The sequence below is a fragment of the Sturnus vulgaris genome, chromosome 3 (genome assembly GCF_052056855.1).
Source record: "Sturnus vulgaris isolate bStuVul1 chromosome 3, bStuVul1.hap1, whole genome shotgun sequence".
NCBI classification, from domain to species: domain Eukaryota; kingdom Metazoa; phylum Chordata; class Aves; order Passeriformes; family Sturnidae; genus Sturnus; species Sturnus vulgaris.
In genome coordinates, this window is record NC_142245.1 from 62,040,411 (window position 1) to 62,064,701 (window position 24,291).

The window sequence follows — 24,291 nt, forward strand, 5'->3', positions numbered from 1 at the left end:
CAAATTTCCTAAGAAACTTATGGCAGAAATTTGACAGCTACTGCTTCTGGTCCTGGCATCAGGCATAATGGGTTTATATCTCATTTACACTTTTAGTACTACTGTGACCTTAAATGAACATTTAGAAAACTTCTGTAAATCAACTAGACCAAAATAAACTATCAAAAGCTACAGAGTGTATGTAGATTATACAGTAAATGCTTAAACGTAGCATAGGTTATCTATGTCTCAAGATGGACCTATAATTATAGCCATCTTTATAGACATAATGAACATGAAATGTTTCCTGTATAGACAAGATCGTATTTCAAATGAGATGATGTATTATAAGAATCACAAAAAGATTTTTAAAAAAATAATAAAACAGCTGACACTGGAATTGATTTTTAAAAGATAGGGAACTGTCAGCTTTAAGCAAAATTTAAGATTTGAGACTATTGTAAAATAAGAATAGATGAGTATAAGCCCATTTTATTCCTTGTAGAAACATAGCTGCGTGCAATTGTACACTGTTAGAGATTGATCTTGAGAAAAAAGCAACTGCAGATATGAAAAGTGGAAAAAATAAATTTCATGCAATTGTTTTATGGGACTTAGAGAGAACAAATTCCACTACAGAGTGTCAGTTTTACCCTTTAAGGTCTTTTTTAAATGAGTAATTAAAAATTACTAACTCAAAGAATGCTGCATGACAGGATCCTAAATCCTGTTATTTGCTAGACAAAAAGAGGTACCAGCGGACAGTAAAAGTACTCACAGGACTAACATTTGCCAGCATTCATCAGTTCACCTGGAACCAGAAATGGTAATTTCTTTCTTACAGATATTTTTGTTTCTGGGGCTCAGTAAGAGGAAGAAGCCTATACACTGGAAGGAACGTGGCCAGATGCTGATTCAGGTACAGCTTGGAGTTATTTCAGTACGGTCTTCAATCAGACCCATTTAACTATCATCTACTAACACTATTTCTAAAAAAAACAGTGGTTTGCAGTGAGACTGCAAACTAAATGAATTCCTGATGCAGCATGACTGATATAAGCCTAGTTCTATCAGGATTACTGCACAGCCACAGCTAGTTTTTTACTTCTGTAGTTTATCAGCAGTGTACAGGAATTGGATTTAAATCCAAAGAACACTTAATGCTTGCTTCAGTTCCACTGAAGGCAATGAAATTAAGCCTAAGTTTAAGGTAAATTGTACACTTGGATACAGAGATGAAAAGTGACCTAAATCACTTTACCGCTGTAATAGGATCGATATCTGAAAAGTCTTCAACTAATGTCAAGCCATGATCATAGCTTTTTCTTTCCTCAAATCCTAGCAAGTCATTTCTTTACATACATAATAAGAGCATCTTATTCACCCCAGGAAAGCCTTTGTGCAAGGTGCTCTGTGTGTAACAAAATGGCAGTCACCACTGCATTTTGGCATGAGACAGTTCCGGAACGTGCACACTGAGGTGACTCTGGAGTACCTATAAAGGAAAGCAAGAATGCCCAACTCTGCATCACTGCTGCAGGTGTGGCCTGTTTGCAAGATCAGGATTAATGGAGCTTAGAGCAAGAAGAAAAGCAAAGATTTTAGGGTTAAAAAGTGACGTGTATGAGGTATAAGCAGGCTATAAGTAATTTTATGAAATCCAATTCGCTAGGTGTCTACGAAAAGGAAAAAAAAGTGCAGTTCCTCCAATTGTATGGCAACATCAAATGCATTAGTCACAAAAACAGCAGTTCCAGAGTAGTTCCCTTATCATTTCACGCTAACTGCACCTATGATTAAAAGCAGCAGTTTTGTGGGTCCTTTGTACAGACAAAAGTACAGACAAAATAAGTAATGTGGTAACAGGATTGGACTGTCACCACTGGTCTCTCACATCTGCTTTAAAATATATGTATTTACTGGTTTGTTCATCTGGATAAACTCAAACTAGCTACTAAAAATACGATTTTAAAAAATTAAAACAAATCAAGTCAATTATTCTGATCCAATAAAACAACTGTTAATATTTAGGGCTAATTTTAAAAATGCCAAGTCTTACTTTTATATTGAATTTAATTCTTTGGCATAGTCATCTAACATAGGATCATTTGAACCCTAATATAGCTATATTAATTGGAATAGAAGTTTCTTGTCCCAACCTGGAGGTATTTTTAAATGTCACTAGGACAACAGACCTCTAAATTCTGCAAATACATAAAAAGAACACCAATCAAGTAGGTATGCTGACATCATCTGGTGTAAGAATCACAAATTAGGGTTCACAATATTTCATTTGGAAACAGCATTTGCTTTTGTGCTTGATAGGTAAGAACATCTTAAATTATCAATAGCATAGAATAATTATTGCAAATGTTTAGTTTTTCAAACAATATCCACGTTAACTAAATGAATCCCTGCTGACCTTAGTGCAGGCTATGAAAATATCAGGAGGTTGGAACAGAATTCTTTTTTTAGTCATGCTTAATCTTCACAAGCATTACATTTTTCTCAGGAAAAGGATCTTCTTGCCTTTCATCAAGCTCTAAGGTTCTTAGTTTCTCATACCCAAGATTATAAATAATCTCTCTAATATCTCAATAGTCAAATACCCCTACAGTTTTTTGGGAAGTGTTCTTCCACGTCAGCATACAGTCTTACCCTTTTCTTACAATGGACAGACTTAAATGATTTCACACTTCCTCCTCTCAGAGCAGTAATTGACCATCTTCTAACTAAAGGTCACACAATGCCACGAGGGAAAAGGAAGGTGGATGAAATTTAGCAGCTGTTTGTTTGCATGTATTTCTTGCTAAATGAAGAAAATGAATTTCAGAGAAAAATCATGATGGTACAAAAAAAGACTCAAATTACTTTACATGTGGCTAAATTCTAAAAGAGACAGAAGGATACAAGAAGCAATATTCTGCATGTGAATTCTATTCCACATTCAGTACTATTTAATATGGTTATTAATTACAGAAATAGAACAAATACTATGCTTATTATCATAGCATAATCTGGAAAACACATTTAGAAGCTCTCCAGCAACTAGAGAAATCTGAAAAGCTGAGCCTGAAATCCAGAAAATTCCAAACTTATATGAGAGGAATAAGCAGCTCCACAAACACAGGAATGAGCACAATTACTGAGCAGCAGCAGTTCCCTAGAAATCATACAGGAGCTGCAATGGACCTCAGATCATGAGACCCCGTGTACTGTGGTTACAAAAAGGGTGATCATCATTCCATGGAACCAAATCAGAGGTACAGAATGTCCAGCTTTAAGGTCTCAATAATTAGTAACAGAAATTTTCTTAATAGCTAGAAGTTAGCAACAGGACTAAAAACAATTAAATATTTTCCAAGATGAGAACTAAGCAATAGTTTCATTTTGACACTTCACTTTAAAAAAAGATCTGATTTTTGGAAGACGAGCAAAATTATTAGAAGTCCAGGTAATGTTGAGTAGAAAAACTCAAGATTCTCTGTTCGCACCAAAAGGGCTCCAGATGCCTGCAAAGGCCAACAAAAAGAGTGGAATTTTGCAATAGTTTTTTGAAATTTTTCATTCTATTAGGACAATGACTTAAGAAAATCTATAAAAGAACCAAAAAAAATGCATAAAAGAACAAAAGTAAACACACATCATTAAGAAGCTAAGTGATATTATTTCAAAGACTTCTTATTGTATTACTTAAGAAAATGTTTCAGCACGTAAAACTCCTATCTGAAACAGAGATTTTTATGCTTTGGATTAAAATTTTAGTAGAAAATTCTGCATGTCAGAATACTCCTGTGCATACTGAAGATAAATTCAGCAAAGATAAATTGTTTTTTCAGTATTAATGATTACTTTCCCAAAGTGTAACTCTATCTTAACGCAGACCTATTAAGCACATGCCTTTGATGCCATATTGAAAAGGTAACCAGCTATCACCTTGTTCATGTGTACGCCCGCTTTATCTGTGCATGCTTTAATAAGCAGAAAAAACAGCAGTTAAAGTTTGGCAGCAAAAATTTCTGAAGATTCCAGCCGTAGTTTCCCGTACTTGGAGAAAAGATTGTACTCCAAATGTCTCATGAGCACAGAATAATGGAAAAATTTTGCTTAAAACCTCTTAGCAACTCCATTTACTGGCTGGAGGCAATACCTTTTGCAGCCTGACTTGGTAGGGAATTCTCACTTCCTTTAATTATGCAATGCTTTAGTACTGAATACTATTATAGAGAGTATTATCAAGAGAACACAATATTATGAAGAAGGAAAGTAGCCACTTTTTGTGTGCAAGACAGGGTACAAAATGGAAAGCTGCAAGACAAAAGACCACATCTGAAGATTAAAAGAAGCCTGGAAAAATCTTACACTTTCGTAATACCCAGTAATAAAAAACAAACAGGATGTGACCAAGAAACAGAAGACTGTATTGCAAACAGATGAATGTGGCTAACTCATAACCCTTTTCTGAAGATCTAAAGTCTAGTTTCCAGTTTTTAAATACTCATTTCCAGTGTTACACATTCTATATGTTGGGAAAGGGAGCTGGTTTTGATGGGAGAAAGCCATAGTGGAAAAGCGGCTAGAGACTACAGAGTGATCATACAACTGATGTGTCACACTGTACATGAAAACTCAACTTGAATACTTCTAAAATACTTAAAAGAACCTCGCTGGCAAGCCTTTACCAGTTTAGACTGATGCAAGTATTCTGAAGATTCATATTTATTTTGCTTATTTACTGTAATAACACATACATGTAATTTAGTGACTCCAATAAAAACTTGGATTTGGCATTCCTTTAGAACAGAAAAAAATTTCAAGGGGCATTTATTTATATTAGAGGGAAATAATAATCTGTATACAATTAATTCATCTTTTAACTGTCAATTATCAAAAATTTGAACAAACATATTAAAAACAGCTGTGAATTGAACCATCCTATATTTAGCTATTTGTCATCTTAAATCCTGACATGCACAAAAAAATAAACTGAAGAACATGTTACTTCTTTATTCCTTCCTATTTTTGACACCCACCTAAAAGCTAAAAATACCTTGGGTTTACCTAAATGAAGCCAATAGGATGTTGAACTTAAACCACCCCAGTGGTTTGTGGTCTGTCAGCTCTGTATCCCGATATATTCAACATTCTAATAATGAACTTTCCAAAGCCTCATACTGATAGCATTCCAATGAATGTTGCATAAATCAAAATATAATAATTTAACTATTATTTTTATTCTTGCCTTTAAGCCAATGGCTGCTAAAAATTTGCAGACTTCTCAGCAACACTGAAAGCATAACTGGATTAAACAGGCAAGCATGACCCTATTGAACTGTGGAAGTGACACATAAGTTGCTGTTTTACTGATGCTTTGTAGAGATATGACTTTGTCGTCATCGTCATCATCATTTGATTTATTTGATATGTTCTACGAACAGATTAAAATATTTCTATCAGTATCTCCTTGAAAATCCTATCCAGCTGACAGAGTGAGCAACACTCAAGATTAAGCAGTTTTAGCCTTTAATCTTCAGTGATTCATTGCACAGCCTTGAACAACTGATGAAGTATGATCTTCAAAACTGACCAAGTAATTTAACTTCTCTTGCAGAATTTAGCTATCTAAAGAAAATAATTTCATCATTCATATGGATTCTGCAAAACTCAGTGTGTGACGTTTGGAGACTTTGCACAGAGAAGCTGGAGGTACTCACATATTCTGGATATCTCTCTGTCTAGAGTTTCTGTAAAATGCATTTGAAAGAAGATATTTTAATGTAACAATTCTAATGTAAGATTACTTTTTAAGAGTTCAGCTATTAAGCCAAAAAGTTTTTCCTTATTCAATATAGGATTTCTCCAGATTCCAAAGTATAATTAGCAGGCCTTCCACTTAACAGCATAATTTTAAGTGGTGTAAGTTTGGCTTTGCTCCAGCAGGAGCCACAGTGACATGAATGGGAAAACTTCATTTTTGTAAGGGTGTCAGGTCGTTTTGCGCAATTTATCTCCCCTACATCCCCTACATTTGTACTGCAAGATCAGGCTTAAATTACAGCCGCTTCCTCCCCATTCTTATTTTCTTTGGAAGATCCTTATTTTTTCATTCCAGGCCTAGTTTGACAGAATCAGTAGATATTCTCAACGCAGTGCTCGGCACTTTCGTAATGTTATCCAATTCATACTGCATTTAACCATGGCATTTCATGCACATAAAAATTCATAATTTTCTTCTTTATGATATTTATGTTTTGTTTGCATTTCAGCAGTCACTGGGGATTAGATGACTTCTGTAGCATTGTAACATCAGCAGATGCATACATAATTATTTTTTCCTTTATTTGCCTCTTATGAAATATAGTAACAGTCTGGCTAACAAAGGGGGAAAAAAATAACAGAAGAAGTATGAGCCAGACAGGGAGTAACTTTAAAAATTAATTATGTGACTGACACTTCTCTTCCCCCTTTTAAATAAGAAACAACCAACAGTCAAATTATGCTATCAATCAAAAACTAGTTAAACAATACACTACTTCATCAATTAAGTAGGAAAACTAGAGCAAAGGAGGGAGAGAGGTTGTGTATAGTTTCAGTGTGATACCTGTAAATTTACAGGAAACAATCAAAAGGAAAACAGTTTAAGAAGAGTACAAATTAAAAGGTTAAAAGTACTTTTGATCTATAACCAAACCACAGAATCACATAATATCCTAAACTGGAAGAAACCCACAAGGACCATCAGGTTCACCTCCTGATGACACACAACGTGGAAGTTACACCACATATCTAATAGCATTTCCCAAACACTTCTTGAACACCAGGCTTCGGACAATGACCACTTCCTAGGAAGCTTATTCCAGTGTTTGACCAACCTCTTACTGAAGAACTCTCTTAATATCCAATCAAAAATTCCCCTGACACAACTTTAAGTCATCTCCATATGGCCTAAGCCATTCCCTTGCATCCTAAATAAATGAATGGGCAGTTTTCCAGGACGCATTTGAGAAAGAAGGTACTGACACTCATCCTCCCACCAAGTGAGTAGTTCCACCTCAAAGGAATAGGTAGTTTTGCACATATTTTAAGTAAGCAGCATATGCTTCACTTGAAAGGTTTGTACAACTGGTTCAAAAAATGAATTGGGAAAAATTAAAGAGCCAGATTAAAAAATTCAGCATTTTCTCTAGAGTTAGAAAAAATATCTAAGAACATAAAAAGATCACAGATATCTCCCTATGTCTAGTTTACTGTGCCATGTGTTTCATAGAAGACAACAGATACCCTTCCTATAACCATCTGTCTGTCTTACTGAACATAAACAAGTGAATTCAGGGAAAAAAAAATCTATTCAATTCTGACTTAGAGAAAATAAAAAATCCACACAACATGCTATTGTTATAGAATACATATCCCACTGAGTTAATCTAACTCAAGTTTCTATTTGCATAAATACACTTTCATTTCACCACCAATTTTCCTGCATATCAGAAAAAGAACAGAGATATCAGAATAATAAATAATTCATAGTAAATTGCTAAACAACAGCTGAATGACAGATTCACCATCTTTCAGCTGCAATACAAATAAGTAGTATTTGTATAAAAGCTCTAAGTTTGATTCAATTCAGCTTAGGCTCCTGCTTACAAGAATTTCTGGCACAGTAGGATTATTTTGCAGGAGGACAAGCAGCAGATCAAATTCCATAAAGACACTCTCATAACTGATCTCTACAACAGACAAACTAGGTTAATTCAGCTTCCTTTGGCTCTTATCATTTACCAATCATCTTATCATTTACCAATCATCATTACCAAGAATCACAGAGTATGTTGAGTTGGAAGGGACTCACCAGCATCTTTGAATCAAACCCCTGGTCCTGCACAGGACACCCCAAGAGTCACGCCATATCTGAGAGCATTGTCCAAACACTTCCTGAACTCTGTCAGACTTGGTGCTGTGCCCACTTCCTTGGGGAACCTGCTGCAGGACTCAAACACCCTCTGGATGAAGAATCTTTTTTCTAATAGCCAACCTAAATCTCCCTGACACAACTTAAGGCCATTCCCTGAGGTGCTGTCACTGGGCACCAGAGAGGAGAGATCAGTGCCTGTCCCTCCTCTTCCCTTGACAAGGAAGTTGTAACTGCTATGAGGTCTCCCTTCCATCTCCTCCAGGCTGAATAGACCAAGGGACCTCAGCTGCTCCTCATGAACTTCCCCTCAAGGCCCTTCACCATCTTTTTTGTCCTCCTTTGGACTGTCTCTAATAGATCAATATCTCTTTTACATTGCATCACCCAGACCTGCCCCCAGCACTTGAGGTGAGGTTGCCCCAGCTCAGAGCAGAGCAGGACAATCCCCTCCCTTGCCTGGCTGGTCATGCTGTGCCTGATGCCTCCCAGGACAGGGTTGGCCCTCCTGGCTGCCAGGGCACTGCTGACTTCGTGTTCAACTTGCCATGGGCCAGGACCCCCAGGTCCCTTTCCATGGCACTGCTTTCCAGCTTCTTGTTTCCCAGTCTGTACGTACACGCGGGGTTGTCCTATCCCAGGTGTGCAATCCAGCACTGCCTTTGTTGAACTTCGTTTGATTGCTCAGCCCTCTCTAATTTGTCTGGGTCTCTCTGCAGGGTCTCTCTGCCCTCATGGGAGTCAACAGCTCCTCATAATTCAGTATCATCAGCAAACTTGCTTAGAATCCCTTCCAGTCCTGTGTCTAAGTGATTAATGAAGATGTTGGAGAGCACAGGGCCAAGGATGGAGCCCTGTGGAACCTCACCAGTGACACTTCACCAGTCTGATGTCACCCCATTCACTGTAACCCTCTGTGTCTGACCCATGAGCCAGCTGCTCACCCATCTCATGATGTGTTTATCCAGCTGTGTGCTGGACATTTAGTCCAGAAGAATCCTGTGAGAGACAGATTTGAAAGCTTTACTGAAATCCAGAAAGATTATATCCGGTGGCAACCCTTGATCACCTGGGTGGGTTACCCTGTCATAAAAGGAAATCTGGTTCGATAAGGAGGACCTTCCTCTCATGATCATCCCTCTCACCAGAATTTTGTGTTCTACAAATGTATGAGAAGCGAATGCAACTGATTTTAAATTATTTTGACAGCTTGCTTGAAAACAAAAAAAAAACACATACATTTTCAAAATCTCTAAGGTTTTTCTAAAGATAGCACTTTCAAACTTGTGTATGCTTGGCTTAGAATAAATCCTAAACACATATCCAAATTTCATGAACAAAAACAGTCTGGCTGAAATTTTTCTGACTTAATTTGTTCTGCACTCTTTTTTTCTAAAGAATATTAGGAAAATTCTGCAGAATTGAACATTCCTTGCAAATTCTGTTCTCATGTTACAGATACAAGATATTCTTTAAAAAGTTTTCCCAAAAAGTCTGAAAGGGCAGTGAGACTCCATAAGTAAATCAAATGCATTTATGTATATATATATACACACACAGAGTAAAAAACCTTTAAGATTAAAGAATCCCACAAAGACAGACCAAAAAAAAAAATAAAATCAGCATTTAAGTTACAGAGAAAGAAAAACCTTTCAGAATTATCTACTGGTTGTTTCATCAGAAGCAATGTAATTTCAATTAATTGTTCTAGACAATGCCAAAATTAGATGATAGACTAATACAAAGTCCTAAAATTCAAAGCACAGAAAACCCATTTTCATCTAGTGCAGTTACATGCAGTGCCCAGCCTATAGATTTTCACAAAGAGATTCCTGTATTACATTACCTAGCTGAGCTACGAAAATGCTTCCAAGAAAAATCTAGTCATGACTAGTCTCCTGCCTGAAAATATTTCAAAAGTAGGACCTAATGTCTGCTGAACTAATTCTTATCAATGTCATTTTGATATTTTATTAATTCTTTTACTTCAAAATGCTGTCAATATTGAAACTATGCAAAGAAATTGAAAACTTTAAAACAAAAATAGGTAAAACTTTTATTTTAGCCAAATATATAAGGATAAACTTTTAATGTGGAAAAAAGTAACTGAAAAATCAATTCACACAATTTTAGTCAAAAATCTTTTGACGTCATTACTAGAATAAGACAACATCTTCAAAAAAAAAAAAAAAAAACCCTAAAAAAAACATGCAAAATGTCAGTGCAGTAACAGCTGCCTACTCTTTCTTCGGACTTTTCCTGAAGTACTGCAGAAACATTACTGCTCCTGTAGCAACTAACGTGCCTTATGGACAACTGGCCATATACAGCACTTAAATTCTTTGCTGCATGAATTCAGTTCTTTGAAGGGGTCTGCATAGTACATACATATGTGTGATTTATACCATTTGGTAATAAATGCAGACCCTATTCAAGTGAGATTATGATACCAATGCCACCCGTGCTGTGCTGTAAAGTTTTGTCTGATTTTGGTTATTTTAATGATTGCTTAACCAGTATTTATGATATTTGCAATGTTTACAGGAAAAAAATCCAGGTTTTGTGCAGTTATGTTATAATGATGATAAACAGGCCCAGAACAAGAAAAGATCTTTTGGGCCTGGCTATAACCTCATTACCTGATTTTTTGTTTACCATCTCTTTGGGATATCAGTTATCATTAAAATTGTGATACACTGGTCTTTGCAGAATACTAGTTTTAATGAGGTTAGATTGATCAAAGAAAGCTAAATAATTTAGAGCACTAAATATGTCAACGTTTTTAAAATGCATCACCTAATAAACATTTTATTACAGTTGTTTCATGAATCTATTTCCCAGCATCGGATTTCTTGTTGGCTAACCTTTTCCTAACTAAACCTAAAAGTACCAGGCTTCTTGATTGTCTCTGGTTATCACTCTTCTCCAGGATTTTTCTTTGGATTAGTGTAATGTTAATCTGCCTGCCACTATCTGGAGCATCTTGCTTCTACTTTCCAAATGTTTCTTTTTCCCTTTTAAGGACCTTCAATTTTTTCTAATATTGCAATGTTCTAAAAATCATAATTTTCTATCCAATGGTTGTGTGGATGCTTTACTGTCTCAAAGAATTTTTATTGTCCTTATCCAAAATACCAAAAGATTGATAGTTTCTCCACAGATTTATTTAGCTTTCAGATATCTTCTCATAAATTTTAATTACTACCAGTTATCTTCTTTTTTTATTATGTATTCTTTTGTTTATATTGAAATTTTCATATCTCTTAACTAAGTTTTTAAAAAACTTTGAGATTAGCTTTTCCATTTAGAGAACTATGCCTTTTCAAGTATCTAATGAGGTTTTCTTTGAAGTAACCAGTCATACCCAGTCATATATATTGCAGTGGTATTTTTTTAACATTTTCTTCCATTATAATTTCACAAGAATAAAATCTGAATGCATTAAAATTATTTATTTCAGATTCACGATACAATGGTAGTGAGAAATACTTATTTTTCTATTAGAAATATTGACTGTGTAGTGTATCTTTGTAAAGCAGCACTAGACAAATCAGGCAAGGTGAAGCTTTTTTCAAACTCTTGCTAATATTCTGGCATAACTAAACTGAAGGGAAAAACAGATGCCTTCTACATGAAAATATGAGCTTGGGATTTTGTTTTTAATAGATTCTGAATCCAGGGGAAAATAAAAATACAACAGGAAAATATAAGAAGGAGACAAAACTGTTTTTAGAAAGGGAAATCTGAGAAGTGACAACAATAAGGCAGAGACAAATATTCTGAAATCTCATTATTAGATGTTTTCCCTCACATTACTTATCCACTATCTTCATCTTCCCCATTACTTTATATATCAGGTGAAAACACTGCTATACCTTTTAATACAAAAAGAAAAAATAACAATAAAACTAACTACATGCTCTGAAGTGGTCTTGTGATACAGCTTGTGTGTATGAATCATAACGTATATAGCTCTTTCTGAATGGAGCTAATACTTGGAGTCAAGTAGGCATAGAAGGCATTCCCAGCCACTTTGTGGTAAACACCTAACTCTGCCACTTGCACATTTACCAGCAAAATGGGATCTCTGGATATCAGCCATAGTAATGGCAATTCAGAGTAAGTAGATTCCTATCCTAAAACTGAAATCGGTAAAAGCTAGAGTATCTGAGAGAGCTGCCTACTGATTTAGTATTTGTTCCACACATATTTGTGTTTAAGATTGTTGTTTTGTTTTTCTGTTGAGATGCACTGAGCAACACATATTCCCAGCAAGTTCAGCCCTGCTGACTCCTGCTGGATTTACACATGATATTATGTATCCATAAAGTACCAAAGTTGCTTTCTTCTGGATAGAAAGAATTAGCACATGATTTATGATTTTTTTTCCCCAAGTTATGCAGTACACAAGAACTCCAAAGTGTAATGGAAGCATGTACAATCACAAACTAATTTTCATGTCTTCACACCACTTAGCTGTATATGAGAGTAAGTGCTGATATTATTTTGATGTTCGTCGATGCTTTTATTTTCTAACAGCAAAAATGACAGCCATTTTTCACAGTGGTAATTAGGAAAAAGTGTCACTCCAAAGCATAGGTTTTCTTTCCAAATTAAGCTTTTGATGTCTTCTATGGTTGTTATTATTGTCAATTGTCAACCATTGCCTCAAAAATACTACTTTAACACAATTCTGTGTTCTTGAGTAATTAGAATACATTACTATGGTGGACAGTGGAACAAGTTCTTAAATTGAGATGAATGGCAACAATATTGCTTTATGCTTCTAATAAGCAAATGCAATATAAAATTAGGAAATAAACCTGAAGGAATCACAACGTTTAAGATAAGAGTCCACTCAATACAATATTATAAATATACTACCTTAAGGAAGGAAAACATAACAAAAACTGGCATGGATAACAAAACTTATCAACTTTTGAATTATTAAAGTTTTAAGAGATTTCCTTTATTTTGTTATGGCTTTGCACTTCTACCCATCTTTAACTGAAAAGAAGTACACACAATCTGAGTGTGTCCATTAAGCTTTTAAAGTGGAGTAAATAAAAGAATCTGCAATACAAAAGCAATTTTATAAAAAAGAGTTACAAGACAAAAATAATTTAGTTTGATGAATACTCAGAAAAGAGAGTACAACTAAAACAGATGTAATAAGAAATTCAGATGAATGCATTTAATAGGAGTGTTTTTAAAAATTAAAACTGTAACTAAATGTTAATGGGTATATGACAGTGGCACTCAGAGTGGTAAATCTTTTGGGAAAAAACTGACTCTCATATGAAAAGCAGATCGAAGTACTAGCCTAAAATTTAATGAAACAACAATAAAAAAGAGAATTGAATTCAAGACTCCCAAGAAGTGGAAGTCCACCAATGGTCCAATCCTTATCACAACTCAGGCTCAGAAGCAGTCACCTTTATCAGTTTCATTTTTGGTTTTTTATTAGTAAAATTAGTCAGCTAGAACGTTGAGAGATCTGCATTTCCGCCAGAAGTGGAAGCTGAGGAGCACAGCCCCATGGTATCATTTTCGTCTAAGGCTCCATTGCCCCTAGAAAAGCTGAGAAAGCTAAAGCAAAGGTGGCCATCGAGATGTACAAAATTACTACAAGAGAATGCAGACTGTAAAAGCACTTCCCAAACATAAGAAAAACATGAAGATGCCTTTCTGAAAATCTGCCCTTCCCTGTGAGCCTTCCTCTAGCAAGAGTTAAAAGGGATAGGAAATTCCCCTTCCCACAGCCTTACCCTACATAGGTATGAAAACCAAAAAGGAGAAGGGTATGTTGGACCTCATTAGAGTCTAGAATCCCTTCTTTCCCAGAGAAGTAGAAGGAGCTGCTGTGGGATGTATTACAAAAGCATGAACTGATTGCATCCAATGGTATGGTTTATTCCATAGAAGAATCTGAAAATGGAGCAACTAAAAGTGTACCTTCCTTCAGCATTCCCCTACAGTAGCTGCTCTGTATCTCATCCTTCGATGCAAAAAGTACCCCACAGGCTAATTGGGATGCTTAGAGATCTAATTTAATAATGTATCCTTTCACAGCATCCTGAAGATACCCAGAAACATTTGATTCTCTAAATTACCAGCCACACTTATCTTCATTTGAGTGGTTTAAAGCTCTATGGCCCAAAGCTAGTAGCTAGGCCAAATTTTAAAAAGAGACAATTTATAAATAAACCGATTTCATTAGCAATCAATGCTTGTATGCTTATTCAGGCTTGTAGATTTATTTTCACTGCATTTTTAGACAGAGTAAACAGAAGTGGAACTTCAGCTGGTAGTTTCCAAGCAGCTGACTATCTCAACCTTAAAGCACCTAATTCAAACTACAAATTTTTGTGGGTAAATGAGAATTAATTAAAAGCAATGTTAACATTGTATTTCATGTTAACATTATTACAAAGAAAACTCTCTGCATTGATTTTCTAAACAGAAAAAATATTTCCCTCCCAAGTATAGCTAATGCAGGAATAAATGTAATAAATACCACAATACATTCAATCTTTAATACAGCATTGCTTCAAATGATTTGCAAGTGAATGCAAACATTCTCATTTGACCTCTCCCTATGTGGAAAGTAGAGGCACAGTTTTTATGTCTAACCAGCGATTGGAGAAGAACCTAGAAACATGAGTTAAAGCTGCATGCGTATGCCAGTGTGAAGTAATACAATACAAGATTATCCCCAAAAGGAAGTCAGAATGTTGGAGAAAACAAGAACAGTCAGAAACACCCAGACACCCATATCAATTATCCTTTTTCATAAACAAGTTCACCAGTGACATCTAAAAATGATAATGACTTTTAAATACCTTTTTAAAAGCTCAAACATGATAAAAAATAATGTCCTCTTTGGAAAATAATTACTTTTTATTGTTGCTTGTTGGTAGATGTGATTTTGTGTTTCCATACGGAATAAAGGTCTGAACAGCTCATTAGAAGAAAAATTATTATCTGAATTTAAAAAGGGGGTGTTCTTTACTCTGCCAAAATCAACTTAAATCAATTTAGCTTTGAATATTGATAGTGACATGGACTCACACTGAACAAGAGTTATTTTTAATGTACCTGCAGGAGAAATGCAGCTTTGTTACAGATTATTACTGCATACCTCATATGCCTCATTCATTAGCCCAGTCAGAGGTAATTACAAGAAAGCCATCCAAATGCAAAAGGCCTCTTTAAGAAGGCTGTCATGTGCAGTTTCTCTGCAACAAAGGAGAATTCAAATATTGATACACAGCACCAGGACTGTCTCATTTCTCAGTTATGATATTTCTTCCTATTTTATTTTAGAGCTGTTCATTTGCATGAAGCACACAATTGTAATCAAAAATAGTATCCAGGTTAAGAATAGAATGTGACCTTCAGGTCATCAGGTTCAAAGACAAAAGAAATACAAAAACTTCCCTTGATAAGACTGCCCCATATACTGTCACATGGCTTCCTTCCTCTGCCTTCCAGTTCCAAGTCACAAACAAGGTTTCAACTCCCTTTTCCTCTAGAAGTCCCATCAAACTCCTTCCAAACTCTAACAGTCCCTTGCTGAACGCTGTATTTTTTTTATATATATTTCAGCTGTGGAACCGTCAGAGCAGTGCAATTTTTCATTATTAAAGGAATCTTCCTAAGCCCAGTGCTTTGACAGGCTTCTAATACAGACATGATTTCACACTAACAGGGCAGAGCCACAAGAATGTGGTGAGACAGTTATATAAAATTATGTTAACAGAATGTCACCCACAACTCCACATTGTATTTTTCATCTGCAAATTCAAATTTTGTTTTCTTTATAGGCCACACTTAAACATTTCTTGAAAAACTCTTGGATGGATAGAGAGTAGGGAAAACAGATGACAAAAACTTAGAATGTAGAATATTCTCAAGGCAGGTACAAAGGTTCTTTGAAGTATATGCTGCTGAAGCTTCAGAAGCTTCTCTTATTCTATCTTCTCCATTGACACAATCTGACACAATCATCCACATAGCTAAATCGTTCTGAATCAGCTGAGTTTGGCTCAAATTCATAGTTTAAGAAAAACAGGAAAGATGCTCTAGCTGGCAGTGCATGAAGTAATAACACTTCTCTGTGAGTCCCTATCCCTTTCTGGAATTCTACAGTGTAACTGTATAGAATGAAATTCACACTACCATGTAACAATTTGTCCCTGATTCAAGCCTGTGTAAGATATAAGACTATCTGAAAAAGGAAAAAAAAGGAAACGAAAACTCAACCTAAAAACAGGGGGGGGAAAAGACTTATGAAAAATGAATGGTGTACACAAGATTGGTTATAAAATTTATGAAGCTCTCCACAGAGTTTGCAAAGTGATAGGATAGTCTGGGATCCCCTGGGATCTCTGCATCCTCACAAGACAACAATTTTTGTGAGAATATGTGTCTTTTTTTATTTGGACAGACTGGTTCTAATAAAAAAAGAAGAACAGTAACTGGTATAATATGTACATATTAAGACAAGTGAAAATTCACTCTCTTGCTGGATTGCAAAAGGATATTTCATGCCACTTCATGATTTTGTAACCATAGATTTATTGATTCTGAGTAACCATTAATTATGCAAAATTAATAATTCATATTATTCAAAGTTAAATTCAATAAGATATGGCAGATAGCTTCCTTGAAGGTAGAATGGCTGACATTATGTGAAAACTGGGTACACAATTTGCAATTGCCAGAAATTAATTTCTGTACCAGAGTATTGACTTTTACTGTACCACTTTATAGATCAATTCCTCTTTCTAGGGAAAGCATTTTGTTGCTTTCTTGTCCAAATAGTGCACTTATCCACCTATCTTTCTCACTGTACATTTACAATTATGAAGAGTTTCCCTACTAGCTTTTCGATGTGTGCTGTTGGTTTGGGTTCCTAAAGAAATCCATAGAGTTTACTTATTAAGTGTATTCCTCCATTTTTCAGGTTCAATTAATTTTTTCCTTTTATTTACCCGTTTCCTTCTTCCTGCCTACCTTCCTTATGACATTGTTTCTGACAGAAGCTACTTCAGACACTTTGTCTAGATTGCTCAATCAGTACTGTCCACTTTTCATGGTCTTTTTTAGGCTTCACACCCTCTCTTAATTTACAGCTCACCTAAAGGTGGTTTCCAAGACACATTTAATATAAAGCCTAAGGAAACCTTAATTTCTAAGACAAATCAGATGAGACATGTATTGACTAAAAATTATTATTATTTTTTGAGAGCTTGCCTGTGGAGTTGTGCAACAAAAAGACAGTTGATTTGCAATCTTCCATCATGCCTTCCTTCTAGCAATTTATGAAGCAAAAAGAGGTATTGCTATTCAAATATGAAGTACCTTAAAACAAAGACTTGGCTCTTTTCAGTTATGCATAAAATCCAGTCAATGAGAGACAAGGATTATATGCACTGACGAAGTTCCAAGGACAAGATAAGAAAAAAATCTTTATAGGAACCATGCACATCTTCATAGTAGGATGACCAGGATCCTTGAAAGGCACATTAGAACTCTTCATGTTTACATTACCATGGATCACACTAAAATATTGCATGGGCAAAAAAAGAGATGTTAACAGAATTGGAAAGAAACATAAAGTATTACAGTAAAATCTGGACAAATGTGAGACTTTTTGTCAATATAATCTTCCTAAATATACTTTCACAGAATTCAATCAATAATGGTTCTACTTTCTTTCTTCATTACATTGATTCTTAAATAATAGCTTTTTTTCCCCTCATCGAAATGACTGGATGGAATCTGATAGTAAGATATTCTTCATTTATCCATTTTTCTTCTGCTGCTTAGCAATTGATTCCTGCTTTTCAGTAGCAGACCAAAAATATTGGCAATTATAATAAGCTTTAGTAAAGAGATAGACATATGGTAGTATACAAATCTTTCCAACCTACTTGCAATACTTGAGCTTTGCATGCTTCAGCAGCTTTGCCAAACGTTTGTCAACATTCTTGTAATCATTACTATTCTTATTTCACAGAAATTAGTTATTTTATGATCTAAGATTTATTTCTGTTCTTCTCTCTTTTGCACTATACAAACAACACAGCAGACACTGAATACCTTTGTCTGTTCAGGGTTCACCTGCAGACATTCTCTGTGACCAAAGGAGAGTTCTCATTTGCCAGCTCATTTGTGAGCTTGCCACATGCACAGGACCAGCACAACAACGGCAAGCTGCATTCAAAAACGGTGGTATGGTTGTGGTGACCACCTTTTCTATTCCACAATTCAAGCCTGAAGTCTTGTAAATCCAGGAAAAGGAAAATTAAAACTATCTTTCATCATGCTCTACTCATCAGGACTAAAAGGATGACCTGTGTGAATTCCGCCGTCTGACTCTCTGTAAAGGCACATGGAATGCTATGGGATGTAACAGTGGAAGGCAAAGCAGTCTAAAGGAAATTTTAAGATCCTGTTCTGATTTTAGTGAACAATCTCTATATTTTTCACTACAGAATCAGTGAATAAAATATACTAAATATATAACTTTATTTAAAAAGTGTGGAGACCAAGGAATAGATATGAGATACAGTCTGTTTGCCAAATGAAGTGCCTTACCACTAGAGACATCATCCAGTTTTCCCAAAAAACTTCTACTCTTTACCTGACTGGTAATCTGGCTTTAACAGGAAAGGTATTACTTAACCCCACCATACTGTCTGTATACTGGTGTATAGAACATCCTCTTTCGAGAAGAAACATCTCTAACTGAACAGAGATAAAAGTCCTCATACGAGAAGTGAGAGACCTAGCTCATAAAACACAGACACTGTCAGACACCTCCTATAACACCTGACATTTGGAAGAACGGCTGCATATGGCAACTTCATCCTAAAGAACAATACAGACACAACAAATCAAGCAGTACGCCAGGAATCTTTAGATTTGGACTGCAAGTCAGCACCTACATGTGCTAAAAAGATACTGAATCTCATTTTTCAGCACCATGCCTTTTCCTATTCATTCCGGATTGTCTCTTCCATGCTCACATATTTCTCTTGTATCCTTTCCTGTACTACAAAGTAGTCCACCTTCAAGGTAGTGGTGAGAAGGATCATTTGGATTGCCTAAGAGGATGCAGAATGATCACTCTCCTCCATCCCTCGTAAAGAGCAGTCACTATAAATCATTATGTTTTAACCCAATTTAAACAAAAACCAGTCTTATTCCTGATAGTATTACAGTGATTAAGGTGTTTGGTGAATACTTAGTGTTTTCTAGTTACCTAAAGGCTGGGGTTTTTTTCTTATAATATTGAACATAGCAGGGTAGTTTGAAGATTAAAATTATGTTTGTACACCTCAATGATGTAATATGTGCAGCTCTTCACATTATTTTGTTTTGTTTTCAACTTTCGTTTTCTAATCTTTTGTAATTTTCCATCTCTTCCATTAAATATTTCATCCCCCATACAATAATAATTTTCTCTGTGTAATATTTCTAAACACCAGCAGATCTCTAAGCATTTGCACGAAGCCAAACAGTTTATATTTCAGAACACTTCAAACTAGAAGACTTTTTCATAGCAAGGCCACCGACTGTGATATGCAAATCCCAAGCACAAATCACTTGAAATGCTTCCAAACAGTAAATGAAATATTTTACTCAGGTGGCATTTGATTGAAATTTGCACTTACAGATATCACAATATAATTTGATGCTTTCAATGCTTCATTGGTGCCTTTAAGTTATACTGGATAAGCAAAACCACAGCTTGTAATCTACACAGATATGGCAGAATCCTTACACATACATTCCATAATGCATAGCAACCTCCGTGGGGTTGGTGAAGGCAGAAAGAAAAATGGGAGTTAAATGAATAATGCATCAGTCCTCCAGCGTAAGTATGAGAGTGACATTTTAAGTCAAGGTGAAGTCAGGGGGTGAAGAAAGTGAAATACAGACACTTGGCTTGTTTGCTGCTAAGTTTCAATCATTCCACTTGCACATTTAAGTAAGTTACATCATCTACAAGATGTGACAAACTCTGCAACTACAGAACAGAAAGACCTTATATAACACTGAAAGGCTGTCAGAAACGACTACTGTGTTTTAAAAAATCATTAAAAAGAATGATACAATAGAAGTCTTGTAGAAACATATGGAAAAATTATATTACTCACAACACCTGAAATTAAAAACTGCATAGAGCATATTTTAATATAAATGGTATGAAATTATAGATTGGACGGCAGGTAGATGATAACATGGACTATTAGCCCTAATAAATTTACTATAACCTCAAAATATGTATATACTTATTACTTGCATATACTAATTAATTTCAGCTGAATTGTATTTCAGCGTAACTGTATGTACCTCCTGATTATAACCATCCAAAGGCACAATCTGGCAGTGAACAGAAACATTGCAGCTTCAAGAATTTCTGTACTTCACACATAAAATAAATTATAGCAAAATAATAGTATTAGAGAATAATTATATTGTTCCAAGTTGTGACTCATGTGTTGCAAGGCAACAGTATTTTAAAAAACACAGGTTCAAATCATGAATTTCAAAATTACAACCTTTTGATTAAAGCTATTCAAAATCAAGACTAAAATATTTTAAAAACTGAAGAGAAAAGCTAAGGACATAGCTGTTTGCGAAAACCAAGTGGTGCTCAAAATATCTTCGAAAGAAACTGTAATTTACTTCTGTGCTAAAAACATTGGAAAGTGGCAGAAGGGAATTCATATGTTTGTGGTCTGGGCCATGCAAAGGTTGCTTGAGTCCTTCCATTCATCCTGTCGCTACTTCTCAGAGAACAACCGCTTTTCAGCTCTGTAAGTGCCAACATAATCTTCTGCCTCAGGCACTAAAATAAATTGAAGTTCCCCTTTTGCTAGGAGTTCCTAAAATTTAAAACACAATTGTTCTTACTTGCTCATTTATTCTGTGAAAAGTTAACAGTGAGACAAGCCACCCATCATTTGTGTCTGAAGGGCAGTCCCTTCTGCTGACTTTATTTCCATTCCAACAAGCAAACAATATTTAGCACATCAGATCTCTTTTTTTTACCTAAATAAAAATGTTCTAGCATACTAAAAAAGACCATATGCTGATACCTAAGTCCCTCCAATTTAATTAAAATAAACTATTGTGTACTTTAAAGGGATTTAAGTAGTCAAATAAACAGTTTTGATTCTTCAAAGCAGTAAAATGGCACCTTGACATTGGTCTGAATGCTCCCAGTTGCTAGTCAAAGCAATCAACATTCCAAACTCACCATAAACAGAACTGAAAAATGTATGATATTTTTAGCATGCCTGCTTTGGGCTAGTTACCTGGCTTCTAGGTATTGAGTAACACGGCCTCAATGCACTTTCTAACAAGACAAGCGCAAAATCACAGGTCTTGGATTTTGGCCTTTTAACTGCTCAGACGTTTTCTTCCCCTACACCTTTACAATCTATGTAATACTGGGTAGCAGTTGTCAATCTTTTAAAATAATGTTACTGTTACTTAATGTAAATTACCAGTAATTCTCTGAGTACTTGACACTTACAGGAACAGCTCAAGAAATAGATTAGGCTTTAACTAACACTTATTCTGTTTTAATTTAGTTTGCTTAATGTATAAAATATCTCTGCTATTCCTTGAACACAGTTCTTAATAGACACATTATACTTGAGCAGATAGTCTCTGTATAGATTACTACATAATAATGTAATACATTTACACACTTACTTAAAATCAACATGTTTTTATAAAACACCACAACTTTTAAGACAATATATAGACAGTGAATCCACTGCCAGGAATGCAACGCTTGCACATGCATCCTGTTACAAATGAACACACATAGTTTAAGCCAGAGCTGTCACATATCAGCCAAGTTATCTTTCATACAGGAGTACCACTGAGATCACACGCAGAGAAATACACTTTATCTGTACTTTCACAACACGCCTGCACTTACCACCACTCAAATACAGGAAGGAAGGAAAGAGTTATCTGTACTCTATTGAATTGTTGTCTTTGTCAAATGCAGCTTAACTTCAGTAGAGTTCAGCTATAATGTTCAATACTTCATTGACTATAATCACAGTCATTCCATGCTCCCAAAAAGCCAGTTTATGTAACATCACACGTAGCTCAATATTTTCCATGACAAAGTCTAGCTATTCTAATCTAAATTATTACGTGCGTTTTAAAGCCTGAATATTTTTTACTTTATGAATATATGTCTTTGCAGAGACCACAGAAAAACAGTTATCCTGGGTTTTTAAATATGGAATTGAGTGTCTTATATTTTTAAAAAGGCTTGTGAGAGTACCTTAGATGCAGACAAAATATATGGGACATCCCAGACAGCACATATAGCAATAGCACCCAGAGGAAAAATAATCACATCTACCTGATACTTAAATGCTGAGACAGATCTACAGCATGCAATAAAAGTAACTTCTGTCCGTAATAGACCTGTGCCATTATTCACAAGCCTTTAAGAAGATTTCTAAGTTCATGTTCCTGAAATTTTTACTTCTCCACCAAACTACAGCCATTCATCGCTTTAAAGATCTCGCCTCCCCTATACGCCTCACAACCCCAAGCTGCAAGTAATTTCTCATGTTTTCCTGAACTGAGTTCTGCATCATAGGAAAGTGGCTATTAGCAAGCTCTGTACCAAGGGAAGGTGGCTATTAGCAGATCACAAATGTAATTTCATGAGAATTTATTGGGGTTTCAAAAAACTTCTCCTTACAGGCTACAGAAACTTACAACTTCATTCCCTGAGTCTTTTGATGATATAAAGATATTATTAAGGTACCTTCTTTCCTTATCTAAACAAAGACAGGCACCCATAAAGCTCATTCATTTTTCCCCACATAAACTAGTCGGTCTATTAAATGATCACATCCCTCTGTATCTTACACAGTTCAGCAGAATAGAAAGCTTGAAACCAGACCCATAGTTACAGGGATTTGCCAAATAACACCATCTTGACAAACCTTGTCCAATTCAATACTTAATCTGCAGGCAAGTCACTGTAACAGCCTAGTTGCTTCTACTGTCTCCCTGTTTCACACTCTTGTTTTCAAGGAATGAAATATCTAGCCTAGTAAACATTCTGAGCTTAAAAAGTAAGATTTATGGTTTCTTGGACCTCATCTTTGAATATATAATGTAGTATTTCTATAACAAATCATTTTCAAGTCAATTTCAGATAGTAGAGATGGGGGAAAGAGCTTCGGGGGAAAAAAAGAGAGAAAATTACAGAAATACAAAAAAGATGTAAGCAGCATTAGGTTTTCATACTTTGGTGTAAGAAAATAAGTTGCAAGGCCAAAATCTAATAGCTTTTTAGAAAGAACAACGAAGTCAAAGGATTAAGGATAAAATCCTCTTGAGATGGATTTCCAGTGTGAGCATAACAGACAGTCTTCACCTGTTATTTCCTTCATGCCAAACACTGAAACACCACAGTAGACCAGTGCCTGAAGGACTCCAACACCCCTAGTGTTGCATCTAAGCCTGAATTTTTCTTCTTTGCTGAAGAAAATCACACCTGTTTCAAAATTCTAAGCCTAACTACATTTGTATGTAAGCTAAGGCTTCCCTCATTCATGAAAAGAGACCACATTAAAAAGTAGATCCAGAAATGCTGCAGGCTTCCAAAATCTTGAAACAGCATCCAGGCTCTCAAGAGTGCAAACAGTAAATCAAGTGTCCACAATGGCTTATCATGCCCACTAGGACCCAAATATTATTTTAAAATAGAGCTCTGCCATTTTCACCTAAATAATAACTATTAAATTCTAATAAAAGTCTTTAAAAAACAAGTATCTGGTGTTAATCTGGCTTTAGTACATTCATTTAAAATGTTCACAGTTCTCAGCTGATCAGGTAACTTTATGTATGTTCCATATGCTGCAGAGAGTTTAAGGAAAGGCACCACAAATACTGCCTCTCCCAATTTTCAACATCTTCCTCAAACCTCTACAAGCCAAAAATTGAGGCATGCTGAAAAGGCATTTAAATTGTGTTAGCACACTTGCCACACGTAGTGAAAGAACCTTCCGCACTGTATGTAACCTCAACAATTACCTCCCAGTTATGCATAATTGCAATTAGTATACTCAAAAGGATAGGCAGACTTCCCAACAACAGTTGTTTATCATGTCTGATGTTGTTGAGGGAAAGAATCTTCTGCTGGCTCAAATTTAGATTAGAAAGTACAAAAAATCTCAAAGGAAAACAGCTACATTATATTTGATTTACTGAAGTTCAGTGACAAGATTGCCAAGTTCCTTTCAAGCAGAAGTACACAAATCTAGTGAGGTAGTAAGCACGAACCACACCTATTCTCTGAAGGTACTGGAGATCACACACAGCTGCTCCTTTCACAATAT

General features: G+C 35.5%; 1 protein-coding gene across 1 annotated transcript in view; it reads right to left on the reverse strand.

Annotated features, from left to right (window-relative positions):
• Positions 1 to 24,291, reverse strand: part of LAMA2 (laminin subunit alpha 2) — a 334,274-nt gene that overhangs the window by 292,422 nt on the left and 17,561 nt on the right. The gene's annotated exons all lie outside the window — the stretch shown is intronic.